The sequence below is a fragment of the Mobula hypostoma genome, chromosome 17 (genome assembly GCF_963921235.1).
Source record: "Mobula hypostoma chromosome 17, sMobHyp1.1, whole genome shotgun sequence".
NCBI classification, from domain to species: Eukaryota; Metazoa; Chordata; class Chondrichthyes; order Myliobatiformes; family Myliobatidae; genus Mobula; species Mobula hypostoma.
Window position 1 is genome coordinate 4,991,596 of NC_086113.1, and position 18,452 is coordinate 5,010,047.

Sequence of the window (18,452 nt, forward strand, 5' to 3'; positions counted from 1 at the left end):
CCTCTCTGGTAGGTGTTTGTATGTTCTCCCAGTGACCATATGGATGCTCCAGTCTCCTCCCACGTTCCAAAGACATACATTTGGGGTTGCGGCTACTGCCCACCCTGCAAACATCCTTTTTCAAAAGCTCCCTTTTGGAATGCACTAGAGGGTTATTAAACAAAAACTTCACGACATCTTAAAAGTTTCATACCCCAGGAAATGTATCTGATCAACCATTCTAGCTCAGTTTTTGCTTTGACCAAATACCAGAATGGGGAAGAAATGTGATCTAATTGACTTTGACTGTGGAGTGATCGTTGGTGCCAGACGGGGTGGTTTGAGTATCTCAGAAACTGCTGATCTGGGATTTTCAAGGACAACGTTCTCTAGAGTTTACAGAGAATGATGTGAGAAGCAAAATACATCCAGTGAGCATCAGTTCTATGGGCAAAAATGCCTTTTTAATGAGAAGGAGAATGTCCAGACTGGTTCAAGCTGACAGGAAGGAGACAGTAACTCTACCACACATTACAGCAGTGGTGTGCAGAAGAGCATCTCTGAATGCACAACACATCAAACCTTGATGTGAATGGCTACAGCAGCAGAAGACCACAAACATACACCCAGTACCACTTTATTAGGTACTGGAAATACCTAAAAAAAGTGGTCATTGAATGTGTCTGTTGGCAGAGAATATACTGATGTACTGCATTTCAATAAGATCTATATAGAGGATGGAATTCTGCACTGATCCAGTATTTCTTAAAAAAGCCCTGTGAGAATTACAATTCTATTTTCAGGAAAGAGTGTAAATTGAAATGTAACTCTGCATGATTAACCCATTAAACCCGTATTCGGGAACGGCTTCTTTCCCTCTGCCATCCGATTCCACTAAGTTAACAAATTTCAAAATCTATGCCAATGATATTAAACCTGATTCTGATTCCAATTTCAGTCCTTTATATCAGATACAAAGAACTGTGGTCTATTTTAATCTCTCATTGGTGTTTTCTAATGGATGTTTAACAACAAGTTGTAGTTGCTAATGAAAATCTCTCCCTCATAGACTTCACATCCAAATTCAAAGTCAAAGTCCAGTTTATTGTGGTATACACAAGTACAGGTATGCACAGGTTCAATGAAAAACCTACAGGTACATTTCATTATTTACAAAAAAATTTTTAAGTTTTCAACAGCTGCTTTTGGGATCACTATTGGCAAATAGTATTAAAGGCGGGGAAGGAATAAAAGTAAGGTTGTGATGCAGGGGAATTTGAATGGAGTTTGTTTACTTTATTCATGGATTAATATTGATGGAGAGCTGAATAAGTGTGAGGATGCGTCTTCAACTTCAATCTTTTCACCTAATTCAGACCTAATTCCATGCCTTTATCTTTGCCTTATCACAGTAGCCACTTTATTAGGTACACCCGTACACCTGCTCGTTAATGCAAATATCTAATCAGCCAATCATGTGGCAGCAACTCAATTCATAAAAGCATGCAGACATGGTCAAAAAACTCAGTTGTTATTCAGACTGGTGAAGAAATGTGATTTTAGTGACTTTGACTGTGGAATGATCACTGGTGCCAGACAGGGTGGTCAGAGTATCTCAGAAGCTGTTGTTCTCCTGGGATTTTCATGCACAACAGTCTCTAGAGTTTACAGAGAATGGTGTGAAAAATAAAAGGATCCAGTAAGTGGCAGTTCTGTGGGCGAAAATGCCTTGTTAATGAGAGAGGTCAGAGGAGAATGGCCACACAGTTCCAAGCTGACAGGAAGCTGCCAGTAATTTAACTAACAATGTGTTACATCGAGCCGGTGCTGCCCAATTACACCCATGTGACCAATTAAACTACTAACTTGTATGCCTTTGGAAGGGCGGAGGAAGCTGGTGCACCCGGAGAAAACTCGGAGATCACATGGAGAACATAGAAACACCATGCAAACGGTGGCAGGAATTGAACCCGTGTTACTGGCAGTATAACAGCATTATGCTCATCACTGCGCCACCCTGCAACCCAGCTGATCCGGACTCCTCAGCAGTGGTCTCTCATCTGGTCTTCATATATTTTGAAGCTTTAAAAGGATCATTGAGTTCTGTTCATTTGGACGATGTAAGCATTTAGTTGACATGCACGCTTTCCCTGTGATGGGTGTATGCACGAGGGTGGTTGTTGGGTGAGAAAATGGCAGCCCAGTGTACTAATTGTGAACAGAGAAAATAAAGTTGATAAAGCAAACAAAAATCTTGTAGATCTATCAATAAACTCTTGAAAAAATGCAGGAAGATGTACAGAGGAAGCCTTTTTTCTTGAATCATTATGGCAGTTTAGAGAGTCACGCTTGACCCTTTCGGAGTAGGAGAAGATAGCGGCGCGACGGCAGCACACACGGCCACTTCTGTGCTGATGTCTGTTATCTGTCAAGTAGGGGACCGTGCACAATTCTGATTTGATGGAGACGGACGTGAGAGTATGGAGGAACATCTGGAAAACTTCTGAAATGCCTGCTTCGCTGCAGCTGCTACTGTGTGGCAACCGGAATCTCCGGAGCAAAAGGCCCCGAATCCTTGGCTTTGCTTGTTTCAGCGGCCAGGGAGAGGTCGAAGGCCCTCGGCAGAGGATGGCGCTCGGGAGGCTGTATCGGAGAGGCTGGTCAGAGGCTCGAAGTTTTCGGACGGACGGACTCAGTGTTGGCTGTGGTCGGCTGCTTCCAAGGCATCGGCAAGTTGACGGTGCCCAGAGGTTTATGGCAGGGAGTTTCTCCCTTTTGCCGCCTGCTATCGGGGACTTGGGAATTGATCGACTCGGGACTTTGAGACTTTTTTTTACTGAGCCCATGGTCTGTTCTTCATCAAATTATGGTATTGCTTTGCACTGCTGTAACTATATGTTATAATTATGTGGTTCTGTCAGTGTTAATCTTTGTTTTGTCCTGTTTTCTGTGCTATCACCCCGGAGAAACATTGTATCATTTCTTAATGCATTTCTAAATGACAATAAAAAGATGACTGAGTGTTCTCATAATCTAATATTATCATTGTTAGTGTTTCTAAGTTCTTCTCCGATATATTAAACATAAAGATGCATCACTTTTTTATGTCATTTGCTGCGCAGTGTGGAACCCGTCTTAAAAGTGTGGAAAAGGAAAAGCAAGTGTGGAAAACAAAAGTGCAAGCTCTCTCTTTCTTACACCAGCAATAATGTTAACAGTGAGGGTCAGAGAGTAGCTCAGTAGCAGAGCAGTTTACAGCGCTGGCTGTCAGAATGAACTTCAATTCCTGCCGCTGTTTGTAAGGAGTTTGTATATTCTCTCCATGATTATGTATTTAATATTTAATTAATGATTGAGTAATCTTTTTTATATATATAGTTTGATTAAGCATTCTTGTTCATTTAAGTAATTAATTCCAGGTTATATGTACAAATATATGAGTTGCATATCTCATCAAGTGACCATGTGATACGTGCGCACCTTGCCTAAAGTAAACACGAAGTTAGACCAGCATTTGCGGACTCCCGCGTCTTCCTTTGAATTAGTTTAATGCTTTGAAGTTACAAAACATAACATCCATGACTGTGTGGGTCCAAAGATGTACAGGTTAGGGTTGTGAGCTGTGAGCATGTTATGTTGGCGTTGGAAGCGTGGCAACAGTTGTGAGCTGCCCCCAGCACAATCCTCATCATGATTATTTTTATGTTCCGTGTCGGATAACGTGGGTGATCATGGTCCCCATGACCATGATTGTTCTTTGCAAGTTTTTCTACACAAGTGATTTGCCATGTGATTTGCCCTTTCTAGGGAGAATCTTTATAAGATGCATGACCCTAGCCATTATCAATACTCTTCAAAGATTGTCTGCCTGGCATCAGCGGGTGCATAACGAAGACTTGTGATGTGCATCAGCTGCTTCACGTGACCCTAATCGGGTTGGGTGGGGGGGAGTTGCTAAGCAGGTGTTACACCTTGTCCAAGGGTGACCTGCAGACTAGCAGAGGGTTAGTCCTCTGGTTAGTCGTATCTCCATCCTGCCACCCAAGCACAATCCTTACATGTGACAAACAGAGCTAATCTTTCATCTTCAAGATTCGAGGCACGTTCATTATCAAAGTATGTACACGGCATACAGCCCGGAAATTCGCCTTCCCTGCAGGTAGCCACAAAACAATGAGCCATGGGACCAACCCATCAAAACTCCCTCCCCTCCATGTAGAAAAAAACAAAATTGTGCAAACTGCAGAAAAAAAGCAAAAACACAAAATCAAATGGTGTATTTCAATTCAGCTTACAGTTTAATATCTGCAGCAACACACAAGGAGGATCTCAGCTGGCAAGGCAGTGACTATGGAAAGGAATAAACAGTTGATATTTTGGGCCAAGACCCTTCATCAGGACCGGGGTTTCACGACTGGCTGTTATTCAGCATGCCAAGGGCTTGGCCTAAGCTCTCAGCTCGCCTTCGGAGGGCCGAGATCTTCTGGCTCTGGTGATGGGTGGATCGAAGGTCGGTGTCCAGGTAGGAGACTGGTGTGTCATGGAAGATGGAAGATCTCTGGCTGTGTGCCCAGAGACCTGAGATCTTTGGGCATAGAGCTCAAAGAAAGCGACGCAACTGACCTTTAACATCGTAAAACAGTGAGTTGTTTGTTATGTCTCCCCTGTCACTGTGAAACGGAGACATCTCTTTCTCTCTTATTCGAGAGAGAGAGAGAGAGAGAGAGCCTGTGGTATGTTGAATACCGGGTGAACAAGGTAGTCTTTGGAGTACTGCAAGTCTGTGTCTTCACTGATGCTTTGCTGCACACTTGAGTGCTCGGTGGTGGGTGCCGATGCTTTTTTTTGCTGGTGGGGGGAGGGGGGATCGTTGCTTGCTACTGCTTACGCACGGGAGGGAGGGGAGCTGGGGGGGACTTTGGGGTTCTAACATTTAACTGTCTTTCATTCTTTGGCGCACTCCTCTGTTTATCGTGGATGGTTGTGAAGGAAACGCATTTCAGGATGTATACTGTATACACTTCTCTCACATTAAATGTACCTTTGAAACCTTTGAAAGGAAGGGGAAAAGTCAGAGTAAGTAGCCCTCGTCTCTCCACTGTTCCCCATTCCTGTTTCCCTCTCTCACCTTATCTCATTACCTGCTATCCCTTCACTCTGGGTCTCCTCCCCCTTCTCTTTCTTCCAAGGTCTTCTGTCCTCTCCTAGCAGATTTCCCCCTGCTCCAGCCCTTTGCCCGTTTGCCAATCGACTTCCTACACAACCCCTCCTGTGTTCGCCTATCACCTACCACCTGTCCTCCCCTCCCCCCACCTCCTCACTCTGACTTCTCACCTTCCCTTCCAGTCCTGATGAAAGGTCTCGACCTGAAGTATTGACTGTTTCCTCTGTTGCACAGATGCTGCTTGGCCTGCTGAACCTTTCATCATTTTGTGGCTGTTGCTTTGGGTTTCCAGCACCTACAGACACTCTTGTCTTTGCAGTCCATTATCTGCAGGCCGCCCCAACTCAAAAAAGATATAGCTGAGAAACAGGCCATTCACCTTACTGGTCCATGCCGACTTCAACACCCTCCCTGCTAGTCCTGGTTGCCCAGGGTTAACCTGTAGCCCTCCAAGAATCTCCTCCGTGAACCTACCTCAATACCTATTTAGTGTTGCACTTGTACCCACCTCACTCTCTTCCTCCGGCAGCTCCTTCCTGGTCCTCACACTCTCCATGTAAAGAAGTTACTTCTCAGTTCTCTTTTAAATTGCTCCACTCTTATCTTGTACCCCTGTCCTCTACTGGAATCGCTTTACTATTGTCACGTTGGGGATGTACTATTGAGGCTTAATAAGGCAATAGTAAGGCCTCACTTGGAGTATTGTGAGCAGTTTGGGTCTCTTATTTAAGGACTGATGTGCTGACATTGGAGAAGGTTCAGAGGAGGTTCATGAGAATAATTCTGGGAATGAAGGTGTAACCATACGAGGACTGATTGACGGCTCTGGACCTGCACTCACTGGAATTCAGAAGAATGAGAGGGGATCTAATTGAAGGTTGAACTGTCTTGATAGAGTGGATATGGAGAGGATGTTTCCTATGGTGTGGGAGTTTAGGGCCAGAGTGGACAGCCTCAGAATAGGGGGACATCCGTTTAGAATGGAGATGAGGAGGAATTTCTTTAGCCAGAGAGTGGTGAATCTGTGGAATTTGTTGCCACAGGTGACTATGAAAGTCAAGTTATTGGGTATATGCAGGGCAGAGATTGATAGGTGCTTGATTGGTTAGGGCATGAAGGGATATGGGGAGAAGGCAGGAGATTGGGGCTGAGGTGAAAATGGATTAACTATGATGAAATGGCAGAGCAGACTCGATGGGCAAATGGCCTGATTCTGCTCTTATATCTTATATACCGAGACACGGTGAAAAACTTGTCTTGTATGTTATTTATACTGAGCATTTCAGTGCATTGATCTAGAACAGGTTAAAACAATACCAATGCAGAATAAAGTGTAACAGCTATAGTGAAAGTGCAGTGCAGGTAAAGAATGAGGGTGAGGCAGATCATGAGGACAAGAGCCTTTGTAGCTTTGGATTCCTCAAACCTCAGGAAAAGACCCTGACCATCTATTGTTATATTTGTCATGAGAAATGAGAGGGTAGTGGTTAGCACAATTGTTTTACAGCATGGCCTGTAAGATTGGGGTTCGATTCCCGCTGTAAGGAGATTGTATGTTTTCCGGTGACCACACGAGTTTCCTCCAGGTGCTTTGGTTTCCCCCACGTTCCAAAAATGTATGAGTAGTGCTAATGAGTTAAGGGCACGCTGCATCTGGGCAATAATTCTCGCTGATTTGATTTGGCACAAAATCACACATTTCACTTTTGTTTCAATGTGCACATCACAAATGAAGATAATCTTTATCTTGTTTAGCTAGATAAGTGAAATGTTCCTTGACTTTGTAATTCATTGTGGTGTTTAGTGGTACAGTACAGGGTGCCAAATGGCCTACTCCTGCACCTATTTTCTATGTTTCTATGTTTCTATCCAGTTGTATAACCTCAAAAGCTGGGTTACTGGCGCCTTAAACGCAATCGCTCCAGGCCGGTGGGTCTCATCAGCCATGGTTGACAACTCAGCTGGGATAAGGAGGACTCTGATCTCAAACCTCCGCTGCCTTGTGGCCATACCCACTCATGGGGAAGGCTTCGGGAGTAAACCCCGAGGAAAATCCTGAAGCTGGAGTTCCTCACGCAGTCCTATATTGAGTTCAACACTGCTGTGCGACTCCTGAGTAGAGTGGGGGAAGACTGCCGCACGGTAACAGCTCGCTGCCCATAACGCACTGGCTCGGCTTGCGTATCAATGTAGACTGATAGGATGCCACATCCCAGCCAACAGAGAGTCTCAAATGACCTCAGGTGTGCCGTGTGGCAGTCAGCTAACGTCTCCACTAACACCCATCATCTCTGCAGTGATGAGTTCTTCATTTCTCAGTCTCTAAAGTGAAGTGGTATTTCTGGCAGTTCCATTCTGTTGTCACTTTTGGACTAAGTGGGAATTATTAAACAAATAGCCAATGCAATATATGTTGAACAAATGCACAGAAACTATTTGACAACGTCAAGAACCTGTTCCCGTTAAATGTGAAATATCATGAATGAGCCCCAAAGCAGTCATCATTTTGATCCATTCAGTGAGTGATAATCTGAACTCAGGAAACAGAGTATGATTTGCCAGCAAGCAAGGTTTGTGCTGCAGTCCCAAAAGGAGTCTCTGAGCACAGGCAAACTGAACCAGACTTCATTTGCTTGGTCGTCAAATCAAATCAAATCAAATTTGCAATATTTTCCAGCTGGACTCGACCAGAATGTGAGATGGTTTTATTTAAAATTCTGAACTGGTATTGGTTACTCCTGATTGGAATTCTCAGTCTTCTTACTGGGAATTCACTTGGAAAATTTTACTCTTTGATCTTGCTTACACTAAACGAACATCAACCCCGTCTAACAATGGTGAGGTACTTAAACCCACTGTGGACTGTTGATTGTTTGGCTGCGACAGAAAGGCCAAATGTGGGAACTGTGATTAATAAACACAAGAGATTCTGCAGATGGTCAAATTCTGGAGCAACACACACCGATGCAGTCATTGACGTAGTGTAGGAAGAGTTGGGGAGTGAAGCTGGTTTAGGCTTGAAATATGGTCTGTTCCACATAGCCGATGAAAAGGCAGGCATAGCTGGGACCTATGTGAATGCCCATGGCTACACCTTCGGCTTGAAGGAAGCGGGAGGAGCCAAAGGAGAAATTATTGAGAGTGAGGACCAGGGCGTGGAATGGTGGTGGAGGAGGAACTAGCTCCGTCTGTTGTCCAGAAAAAAGTGGAGAGCTTCAAGGTCATCCTGATGGGGTAGAGGTGTATAGGGACTGGATATCCATAGAACCATAGAACCATAGAAACTACAGCATAGAAACAGCCCCTTTGGCCCTTCTTCACTGTGCTGAACCATTTTCTGCCTAGTCCCACTGACCTGCACACGGACCATATCCCTCCATACACCTCCCATCCATGTATCTGTCCAATTTATTCTTAAATGTCAAAAAAAACCCGCGTTTACCACCTCGTCTGGCAGCTCATTCCATACTCCCACCACTCTCTGTGTGAAGAAGCCCCCCCTAATGTTCCCTTTAAACTTTCCTCCCCTCACCCTTAACCCACGTCCTCTGGTTTTTTTCTCCCCTTGCCTCAGTGGAAAAAGCCTGCTTGCATTCACTCTATCTATACCCATCATAATTTTATATACCTCTATCAAATCTCCCCTCATTCTTCTACGCTCCAGGGAATAAAGTCCTAACCTATTCAACCTTTCTCTGTAACTGAGTTTCTCAAGTCCCGGCAACATCCTTGTAAACCTTCTCTGCACTCTTTCAACCTTATTTATATCCTTCCCATAATTTGGTGACCAAAACTGAACACAATACTCCAGATTCGGCCTCACCAATGCCTTATACAACCTCATCATAACATTCCAGCTCTTATACTCAATACTTCGATTAATAAAGGCCAATGTACCAAAAGCTCTCTTTACGACCCTATCTACCTGTGATGACACTTTTAGGGAATTTTGTATCTGTATTCCTAGATCCCTCTGTTCCACTGCACTCCTCAGTGCCTTACCATTAACCCTGTATGTTCTATGTTGGTTTGTCCTTCCAATGTGCAATACCTCACACTTGTCAGTATTAAACTCCATCTGCCATTTTTCAGCCCATTTTCCCAGCTGGTCCAAGTCCCTCTGCAGGCTCTGAAAACCTTCCTCACTGTCTACTACACCTCTAATCTTTGTATCATCAGCAAACTTGCTGATCCAATTTACCACATTATCATCCAGATCATTGATATAGATGACAAATAACAATGGACCCAGCACTGATCCCTGTGGCACACCACTAGTCACAGGCCTCCACTCAGAGAAGCAATTCTCTACCACCACTCTCTGGCTTCTTCCATCGAGCCAATGTCTAATCCAATTTACCACCTCTCCATGTATACCTAGCGACTGAATTTTCCTAACTAACCTCCCATGCGGGACCTTGTCAAAGGCCTTACTGAAGTCCATGTAGACAATATCCACTGCCTTCTCTTCATCCACTTTCCTGGTAACCTCCTCGAAAACCTCCAACAGATTGGTCAAACATGACCTACCACACACAAAGCCATGTTGACTCTCCCTAATAAGCCCCTGTCTATCCAAATGCTTGTAGATTCTGTCTCTTAGTACTCCCTCCAATAAGTTACCTACTACTGACGTTAAACTCACCGGCCTATAATTTCCCGGATTACTTTTCGATCCTTTTTTAAACAACGGAACAACATGAGCCACTCTCCAATCCTTTGGCACTTCACCTGTAGACAGCGATTTTTAAATATTTCTGCCAGGGCCCCCGCAATTTCGACACTAGTCTCCTTCAAGGTCCGAGGGAACACTCTGTCAGGTCCTGGGGATTTATCCACTTTAATTTTCCTCAAGACAGCAAGCACCTCCTCCTTTTCAATCTGTACAGTTTCCATGGTCTCACTACTTGCTTCCCTCAATTCCATACATTTCATGCCAGCTTCCTTAGTAAATACAGACGCAAAAAACCTATTTAAGATCTCCCCCATTTCCTTTGGTTCCGCACAAAGCCGACCACTCTGATCTTCAAGAGGACCAATTTTATCCCTTACAATCCTTTTGCTCTTAATATACTTGTAAAAGCTCTTTGGATTATCCTTCACTTTGACTGCCAAGGCAACCTCATGTCTTCTTTTTGCCCTCCTGATTTCTTTCTGAAGTATTTTCTTGCACTTCTCATACCCCTCAAGCACCTGATTTACCCCCTGTTTCCTATACATTTCATACAACTCCCTCTTCTTCTTTATCAGAGTTGCAATATCCCTTGAGAACCAAGGGTTCCTTATTCCTATTCAGTTTGCCTTTAATCCTGACAGGAACATACAAACTCTGCACTCTCAAAATTTCTCCTTTGAAGGCTTCCCACCTACCAATCACATCTTTGCCAGAGAACAACCTGTCCCAATCCATGCTTTTTAGATCCTTTCTCATTTCTTCAAATTTGGCCTTCTTCCAGTTCAGAACCTCAACCCTAGGACCAGCTCTATCCTTGTCCATGATCAAATTGAAACTAATGGTGTTATGATCACTGGAACCAAAGTGCTCCCCTACACAGACTTCTGTCACTTGTCCTAACTCGTTTCCTAACAGGAGATCCAATATTGCTTCCCCTCTAGTTGGTCTCTCTATATACTGATTTAGAAAACTTTCCTGAACACATTTTACAAACTCTAAACCATCTAGACCCCTAACAGTATGGGAGTCCCAATCAATGTATGGAAAATTAAAATCCCCTACCACCACAACTTTATGTTTCCTGCAGTTGCCTGTTATCTCTCTGCAGATTTGCTCTTCCAAGTCTCGTTGACTATTGGGTGGTCTGTAATACAATCCCACTAATGTGGCCATACCTTTCCTATTTCTCAGCTCCACCCATAAGGATTCAGTAGACAAGCCCTCTAATCTGTCCTGCCTGAGCACTGCTGTAATATTTTCCCTAACAAGCAATGTTACTCCCCCACCTTTCATTCCTCTGCCTCGATCACATCTGAAACATCGGAACCCTGGAATATTAAGCTGCTAGTCCTGCCCCTCCTGTAGCCAAGTTTCACTAATTGCTACAACATCATAATTCCACGTGTCAATCCACGCCCTCAACTCATCCGCCTTCCCCGCGTAGTGAGAACGAGACATGTGGGGCTAGGGAACTTAAAATCATTGAAAGGATCAAGGGCTTGTGAAGTGTCACTGATGCAGGTAAGAAGGGACTGAGCAATAGGTTTCAATAGGTACATTTAACGCCAGTGAAATGTATACAATATACATCCTAAAATTCTTTTCTATAGTTGAGGCCAGTTCATTGGCTATATTTAAGAGGGAGTTGGATATGGCCCTTGTGGCTAAAGGGATTAGAGGGTATGGAGGGAAGGCTGGTACAGGGTTCTGAGTTGGATGATCAGCCATGATCATACTGAATGGCAGTGCAGGCTCGAAGGGCTGAATGGCCTACTCCTGCACCTATTTTCTATGTTTCTAAAATGCTGGAGAAACTCTGCAAGTCAGGCTGCATCTATAGAAGGGAATTAACAGTTGATATTTGAGGCCAAGATACCTCATCAAGACTGGAAAGGAAGGGGAACAAATCAGAGTAAGACCTTAAGACCATAAGATAAGAGATGAATCAGGCCATTCGGCCCATTGAGTCTTTTCCTCCATTCCATCATGGCTGATTTATTGTCCCTCTCAATCCCAATCTCCTGCCTTCTTCCTGTAACCTTTGATGCCCTGACTAATCAAGAACCCATCAACCTCCACTTTAAGTATACCCACTGACATGGTTTCCACAGCAGTCTGTGGCAATGAATTCCATAGATTCTAGTTTGAAAAATTTCTCCTCAAATCTGTTTCCTCTGACCCTGGGCTCACCCTCTGCAGGAAACATTCTCTCCGCATTCACCTTATCTAGGCCTTTCAGTATTGGATTGGTTTCAATGAGATCCCCCTTTATTCTTCGAAAGTCCAGCGAGTACAGGTCCACAGCCATTAAACTCTTATGTTAACCCTTTTATTCCAGGAATCATTCTTGAGAACCTCCTCTGAACCCCACCAATGCCAGTGCATCCTTTCTGAGATAAGGGGCCCAAAACTGCTCTTAATACTCCATGCAGTCTGAACAATGCGTTATAAGGTCTCAGAATAAGAAGGGGGAGGGGAGAGGAAGGAGTACGTGCTTGCAGGTGACAGGTGAGACCAGGTGAGGGGGATGGAGAGTGGGTGGACTTGCAGGCAAACACTAAAGTGAGAGTTCTGAGCAGTAAAGGACGTGAAAATGGGAATCTATAGGGGAGAGGTGAATGATAGAACCAGGTAGTGGATGGGCACAAGCCTATAGTCTTTACCTATTCTGGTTTCTTTCACCTGTTCTCTTCGTCTCATCTGCCATCACCTCCCTCTGGGCCCCCTCCACTATCCATGGTCCATTATCAGATTTTTTCCTCTTCCACCTATCATCCCTCTAGCTTCTCAATTTATTGTCCCTCCCCCACCCAGCTTCCCCCTCACCTGGTTTGACATATCACCTGTCAGCTTGTACACCTTCTGCTCCCCTCTCCTTCTTATACTGGCTTCTATGCCCTCTCTTTCCCATCCTGATGAAAGGTCTTGGCCTGAAATGTTGACTGTTTATTCCTCTTTATCGATGCTCCAAGCCCTCCTGAGTTCCTCCGTTTTTGAATTATTGTGATTAATGTTTCTCTTTCCTTTTAAGGAATATGAAGATGCTAGAAAAAACTTCTCTAAGGAAAAAACAGTTTGTCCCATTATCTTTTCTATATTAGTTAGTTGTTCATGGAATTTTCCTGTGTTTAGAGTAGCTACTGTATTTCCTAAATTGTGATGGAGACGGGACATAAATATAAATTGTTTTGGGTTGGTAAGTATTTCACTATTTATTATTTTATCTGACAATCTTATACTGTTACAGCTTCATTAAACTACTTACAAAACTCTTAAACTGTTCCACACACAATCTGAGCACAGGAAAGAACTCTGTCTTTCAATGGAGATACAGGAGATTCTGTAGATGCTGGAAATCTGGAGCAACGTACCCAAAATACCAGAGGACTCAGCAGGTCAGGCAGCAGCTATGGAGGGGAAGAAGTGTCCCTGCCTGAAATATTCACCGTCTCCAACCCTCTGCAGGCTCTCTGCCATCAACTCTGAGGACCATCACCTTCTTGTGGTAGAGAGGTCTCTGAGAGGTCCTGAGATCCCGATACTGATACCACCTAGAGCTTGGCTCCGGGTAGGTTCAGTCATGGTGGTAAAGTCAAGTGGCACATTCCAGACAAAGAGGGACTCAATGAAGACCCCAGTGGAGGAAGTGGCAGAAGATGATGACACATCACCCTGGCAGTGAAGGTGGAGGAAGGCTGAAGCAATGAAAGGTGCCAAGCCATCCTGAAATCCATACCCCAGGACACTAACTTTGGTATGTCAAGGACCATGTGGAGGCTGCCTGTGCACCAGCCTCCCCAGGTTAAGCAAAGTCACTCAAAGGTGTTCTCTATGAAGGACATTAACTCTATGTGGATTCTGGCTCAGCTTCCACAGACACCTGAGGACCCACCAACAGACAACTCCTTAGGAGAACATCTTACTCAACTCGAGTGCCTGCACCACTACTACCAGAACCCCTCTGCTTATTCACATACACTCGGTGGCAACTTGACTAGATACCTCCTGTGCCTAATAAAGTTGCCACTAAGTGTACGCTTGTGGTCTTCTGCTGCTGTAGCCCATTCAGCTCAAGATTTGGGATGTTGTGTGCTCAGAGATGCTCTTCTGCTCACCACTGTTGTAGCTCATGGAGATTTGAGTTACTGTTGCCTTCCTGTCAGCTTGAACCAATCTGGCCTTTCTCCTCTGACCTTTCTCATTAACGAGGCACTTTCACCCACAGAACCCAATGGATTTTTTTTATAGTTTTTCTCACCGATCTCTGAAAACTTATAGAGATTATTATGTATGAAAACCCCAGGAGATCAGCAGTTTTTGAGATAATCAAACCACCCCGTCTGGCACCAACAATCATTCCCCTGTCAAAGTCACTTCAATCATATTTGCTCATCATTCTGATGTTTGGTCTGACCAACAAATGAACCTCTTGACCGTGTCAGCATGCTTTCATGCATTGAGTTGCTGTCACATGATTGGCTAATTAGATGTTTGCATTAGTGATGGGGTATTCCTGATAAAGTGGTCACCGAGTGTATAGGCTGTAATGCCAGCAGTTCAATCACTTTCATTGCAAAATGTCCTCTTGCTATGTTAATAGATTTACAAATGGATAACAAAAATGATAAGAATTAATTAAGTTAGGATTTGTCAAATGACTTGATAAACTCTCTTCCAGAGTGTTCAATGGAGATATCTTTTCATATGCTTTGGAATATTTTTTAAGAACAACATTTTCATATACATAGTGCATAGGGAGACATAAGGCATTCCACAGTATGAACAAAAATGTTGTGCTCAGGCAGCAATCTGAACCTACCTTACTCACAGAGAAGCAATAGTCTTTTTCTTACACCCATTATCCCTCCTGTGGCATTGGCTGCCAACAGCAGCTTATCAGAGTCCTGTCCTGGTCCAATCTTTCAAGTTTTCCCTCGGTGTAACTCATCTTGAGATCCTACCTCCTCCAGCGATAAAGTCTCTGGAACTTCTGTTGGTGTTTCTGTGGCTCAGCGTTTTTACGGGATGGGGTTGCTAGCCCTATGCCTGACCCTCCTCCTTTTAAACTCGGGCTGGTGACCGTCCATGGCTGAGTGATCGTGAATCAAGAACTTGATCATATCCTGTATGGAGGGATTGGGCACAGGATCGGGAAAAACTGCGGAGGTTTGCAAACTCAGCCAGTTCCAACATGGGCACGAGCCTCCCCAATATCTTCAAAAAGCCATGTCTCAAAAGGCAGTATTCATTATTAAGGATCCCCACCAGCAAGGGCATGTCCTCATTTCATTACTGCCATCAAGGAGGAGGTACAGGCATCTGAAAACACATGCAACAATTCATTATTTAGTTATTTAGAGTTACAGTGTAGAACTAGCCCTTCTGGTCCAATGAGACGCATTGCCCAGCAATAGGACAGTTTACAATGATCAACTGAGATACTAACCTGTGGAAAGTGGGGGGAAATCCGCACTCTCACAGGAAGGACATACAAACTTCTCGCAGAGGACACCTTTGAACTAAACTTTGAACTCTGATGCTCCAAGTTGTAACAGCATTGTGCTAACCCCTATGCTACCATTGTGCTTTAACAACACCGTAGTGTTTCAAGAACAACCTCTGACATTAGACTACTGAATGGACAATGAGCCTATGAACACTGCCTCACTATTTTTGCTCTCTTTTTGCATTACTTACTGAATTTAGTTTTTAAAAATATATTTCTTATTGTAATTAATAGTGTTTTTTTACATATTGCATCGTACTGCTGTCACAAAACAACAAATTTTGCAACATATATCAGTGATATTTAACCTGATTCTGAAGGGATTAGAATGCACTAACATGAGTGACAATCATTTCAGGGGATTGTATTACTCAAACCAAGGAATGAAACAATGCTGTGTACCGAGAAACTGACTTAGGACTGAAATTCAAGCTTTAATCCAATAACATTTCTCTTGAAATATATAATTATTTCATGCCTCTTCCCCAGCTGTAGATTTTCTAAGCAGGGTCTCTTTGTTATTGTCATCAGTGATAATAACCCTGGGCTGCTAAGTGTGCCATTAGAACCACACATGTAAAGGTCTTTGCTGAACTCTGTTTTGCTCTACTGATGAAGCCCATGGCTCATAATAGAGTTCCCAGGAAAGAACTGAAGTCTCTCTGTTATATGGAAAAGATCATGCCTGGATATTGTTAATAATCTGTTATTAATCATGCTTGCCGATCTGCACTTCCCTGTTGAACTGAGTAACCATACAACAGATCCTGCTGCGTCTCCGACTGACTGAAGAGGAATGTCATAAAGAACAGGTATCAAAGCTGAAGAATAGAATAAATATCAGTGATAAAATGGCAAATTAGTTTATTGGGTAAATAGTTGACTTTCTGGGCTAAAAAGGACATCTCTACCTGAAATGTGGACTGTTCATTCATTTCCATAGATGCTGCCTGACCTGGCGAATTCATGTGTGTTTCTCAGAATTTCAAATTAAATCAGGTCAAATCAAGTTTAATTATCATTCAACCATAATAGATACATTGAACGAAACAGCGTTCCTCTGAGGCCAAACAAACAAGATAGCACATTCAAAATAGTGAGCAAAGAAGCATATTCACACAATTAAAAAAAAACATATATATAAGCCCAAGATTCTCAATGACATGTCCTGCAGTTGATGGTAGCCTCTCAACAGTGTGCAGATGCATGCAATCCAGCCTGTCAGTCCATCGCACAACCTTGGGAGGGCAGCACCGAAAGGAGAGGCCAGACCCCTCACCCCCCCACCGCACTGCCGACCCTATGCTGCAGTGCCTCTAGCATTTCCTCACTTGGTCTGCAGTAGCAGGCAAGCCCGCGGCTTGAGGCCTATTCCTCACTACAACTGAGGTTACACAGCTTCCATGTCATCTATCGCGCCACCAGACAAGGGTAACAAGCCTGTGGCAGCTTACATTATAACTGTTCAACAGAGTCTTGCGATCAGAAGTGAAAAGTCTGAAACAATCTCCCATGGTTATACTGCATGCCGCCATCACGCACCAACTCTGATGTCTATGAGTAGCAATACGGTTTGCAGCCAGGTCGACTCCTCCAAACCCAAACTGGCTCCTCCAACATCCCAACCAGCTCCTTTCCCAACATCCCAGCCGGCTCCGTTCCCGATATCGTGGCCGGCTTCTTCTCTGCCATCCCAGCTGGCCCCTCCAACACCTCGGCAGGTTCTGCCGCCAACACCCGTCCAGCTACTCTGATCAACGAGCAGTTCACTGATAGAATAGCCCTGCAGTACCTGAAGTTTTTGGAGCAGAATTGTCTTGTGATCGTAAAAAAAAAAGAGAAATGTACATTTGGTTTGTCCTGAAGCCACTCCGTGAGGACGTGCTGCCATCTTACTGGAAGTAATGTGCAGAATCTCGTGCTTAAAATTAGTTTAGGATTGTCACATGTAAAAAAGTACAGTGAAAAGTTTGTCATGCCTACTAATCATTCAGGTCAATTTATTACAACAGTGCATGGATGTAATAGAAGCTAAAAAAAAACAGAATGCAGAATAAAGTGTTTCAGTTAGAGAGAAAGTGCAGTGCAGATAGACAATAGGGCACAAGGTTATAACAAGATAGGTTGAGAGATCAAGAGTATATCTTATCTCACCAGGGGGCTACTCAATAGTTTTTTAACAGCAGTGTAGAAACTGTCCTTGAGCCTGGTGGTATGTGGATTCAGACTTTTGTATCTTCTGCCAGATGGGAGGGGAAAGAAAGAATGTCTAGGGTGGCTGGAGACTTTGATTATGTTGCCTGCTTTACTGAGGCAGAGTCCAGAAGCGTAGACAGAATCCATGGAGGGGAGGTTGGCTTCTGTGATGTCCTGAGCTGCGTCCACAACTCTCGGCAGTTTCTTGTGGTCACAGGCAAAGCAGTTGCTGTACCAAGCCATTATGCATCCAGATAGCATGCTTTCTATGGTGCCTTGAAAAAAATTGGTGAGGGTCTAGGGGAGGTGCCAAATTTCTTTAGCCTCCTGAGGAAATAGAGCTTTCTTGGCTATGACGTCAATGTGGTTTGATCAGGACAGGATATTGGTAATGTACACATTTGAAGGCCTCTACCCTCTTGGCCTCAGCACTGTTATGTAAACAGGAGTCTGTAACCACCCACCCCCATAATGTCAATGATCAGCTCTTGTCATATCATTTAATGTCATTTTATTCATGTAGATATCATTGGTATGACCATCATTCACATATTGTCTATACATAACTGCCTTTGAATTGAGTCTCTTAACAAAACCATATTTCCTTCACTAAACAAGACTTCAATCTTGACAGGTTTTCTGTGGCAATATTATGATTTCACTAACATCATTACTGATAGTAGTTTAACATTACATTAACAAATCAGTCACCACTTTATTAGGTGCATCTGTACACCTGATCGTTAATACAAATAGTTAAGCAGCCAATCATTAACTTTCATCACTTCGTACTGGTCTTCTCATCTTCTTCACGCCTTTTCACCGCTGCCATCAGAAGAAATGACGCAGGAGCCTCAGGACTCACACCACTAGGTTTGGGGACAATTGTCACCTCTCAACCATCAGGCTCCTGAACCAGAGTGGATAACTTC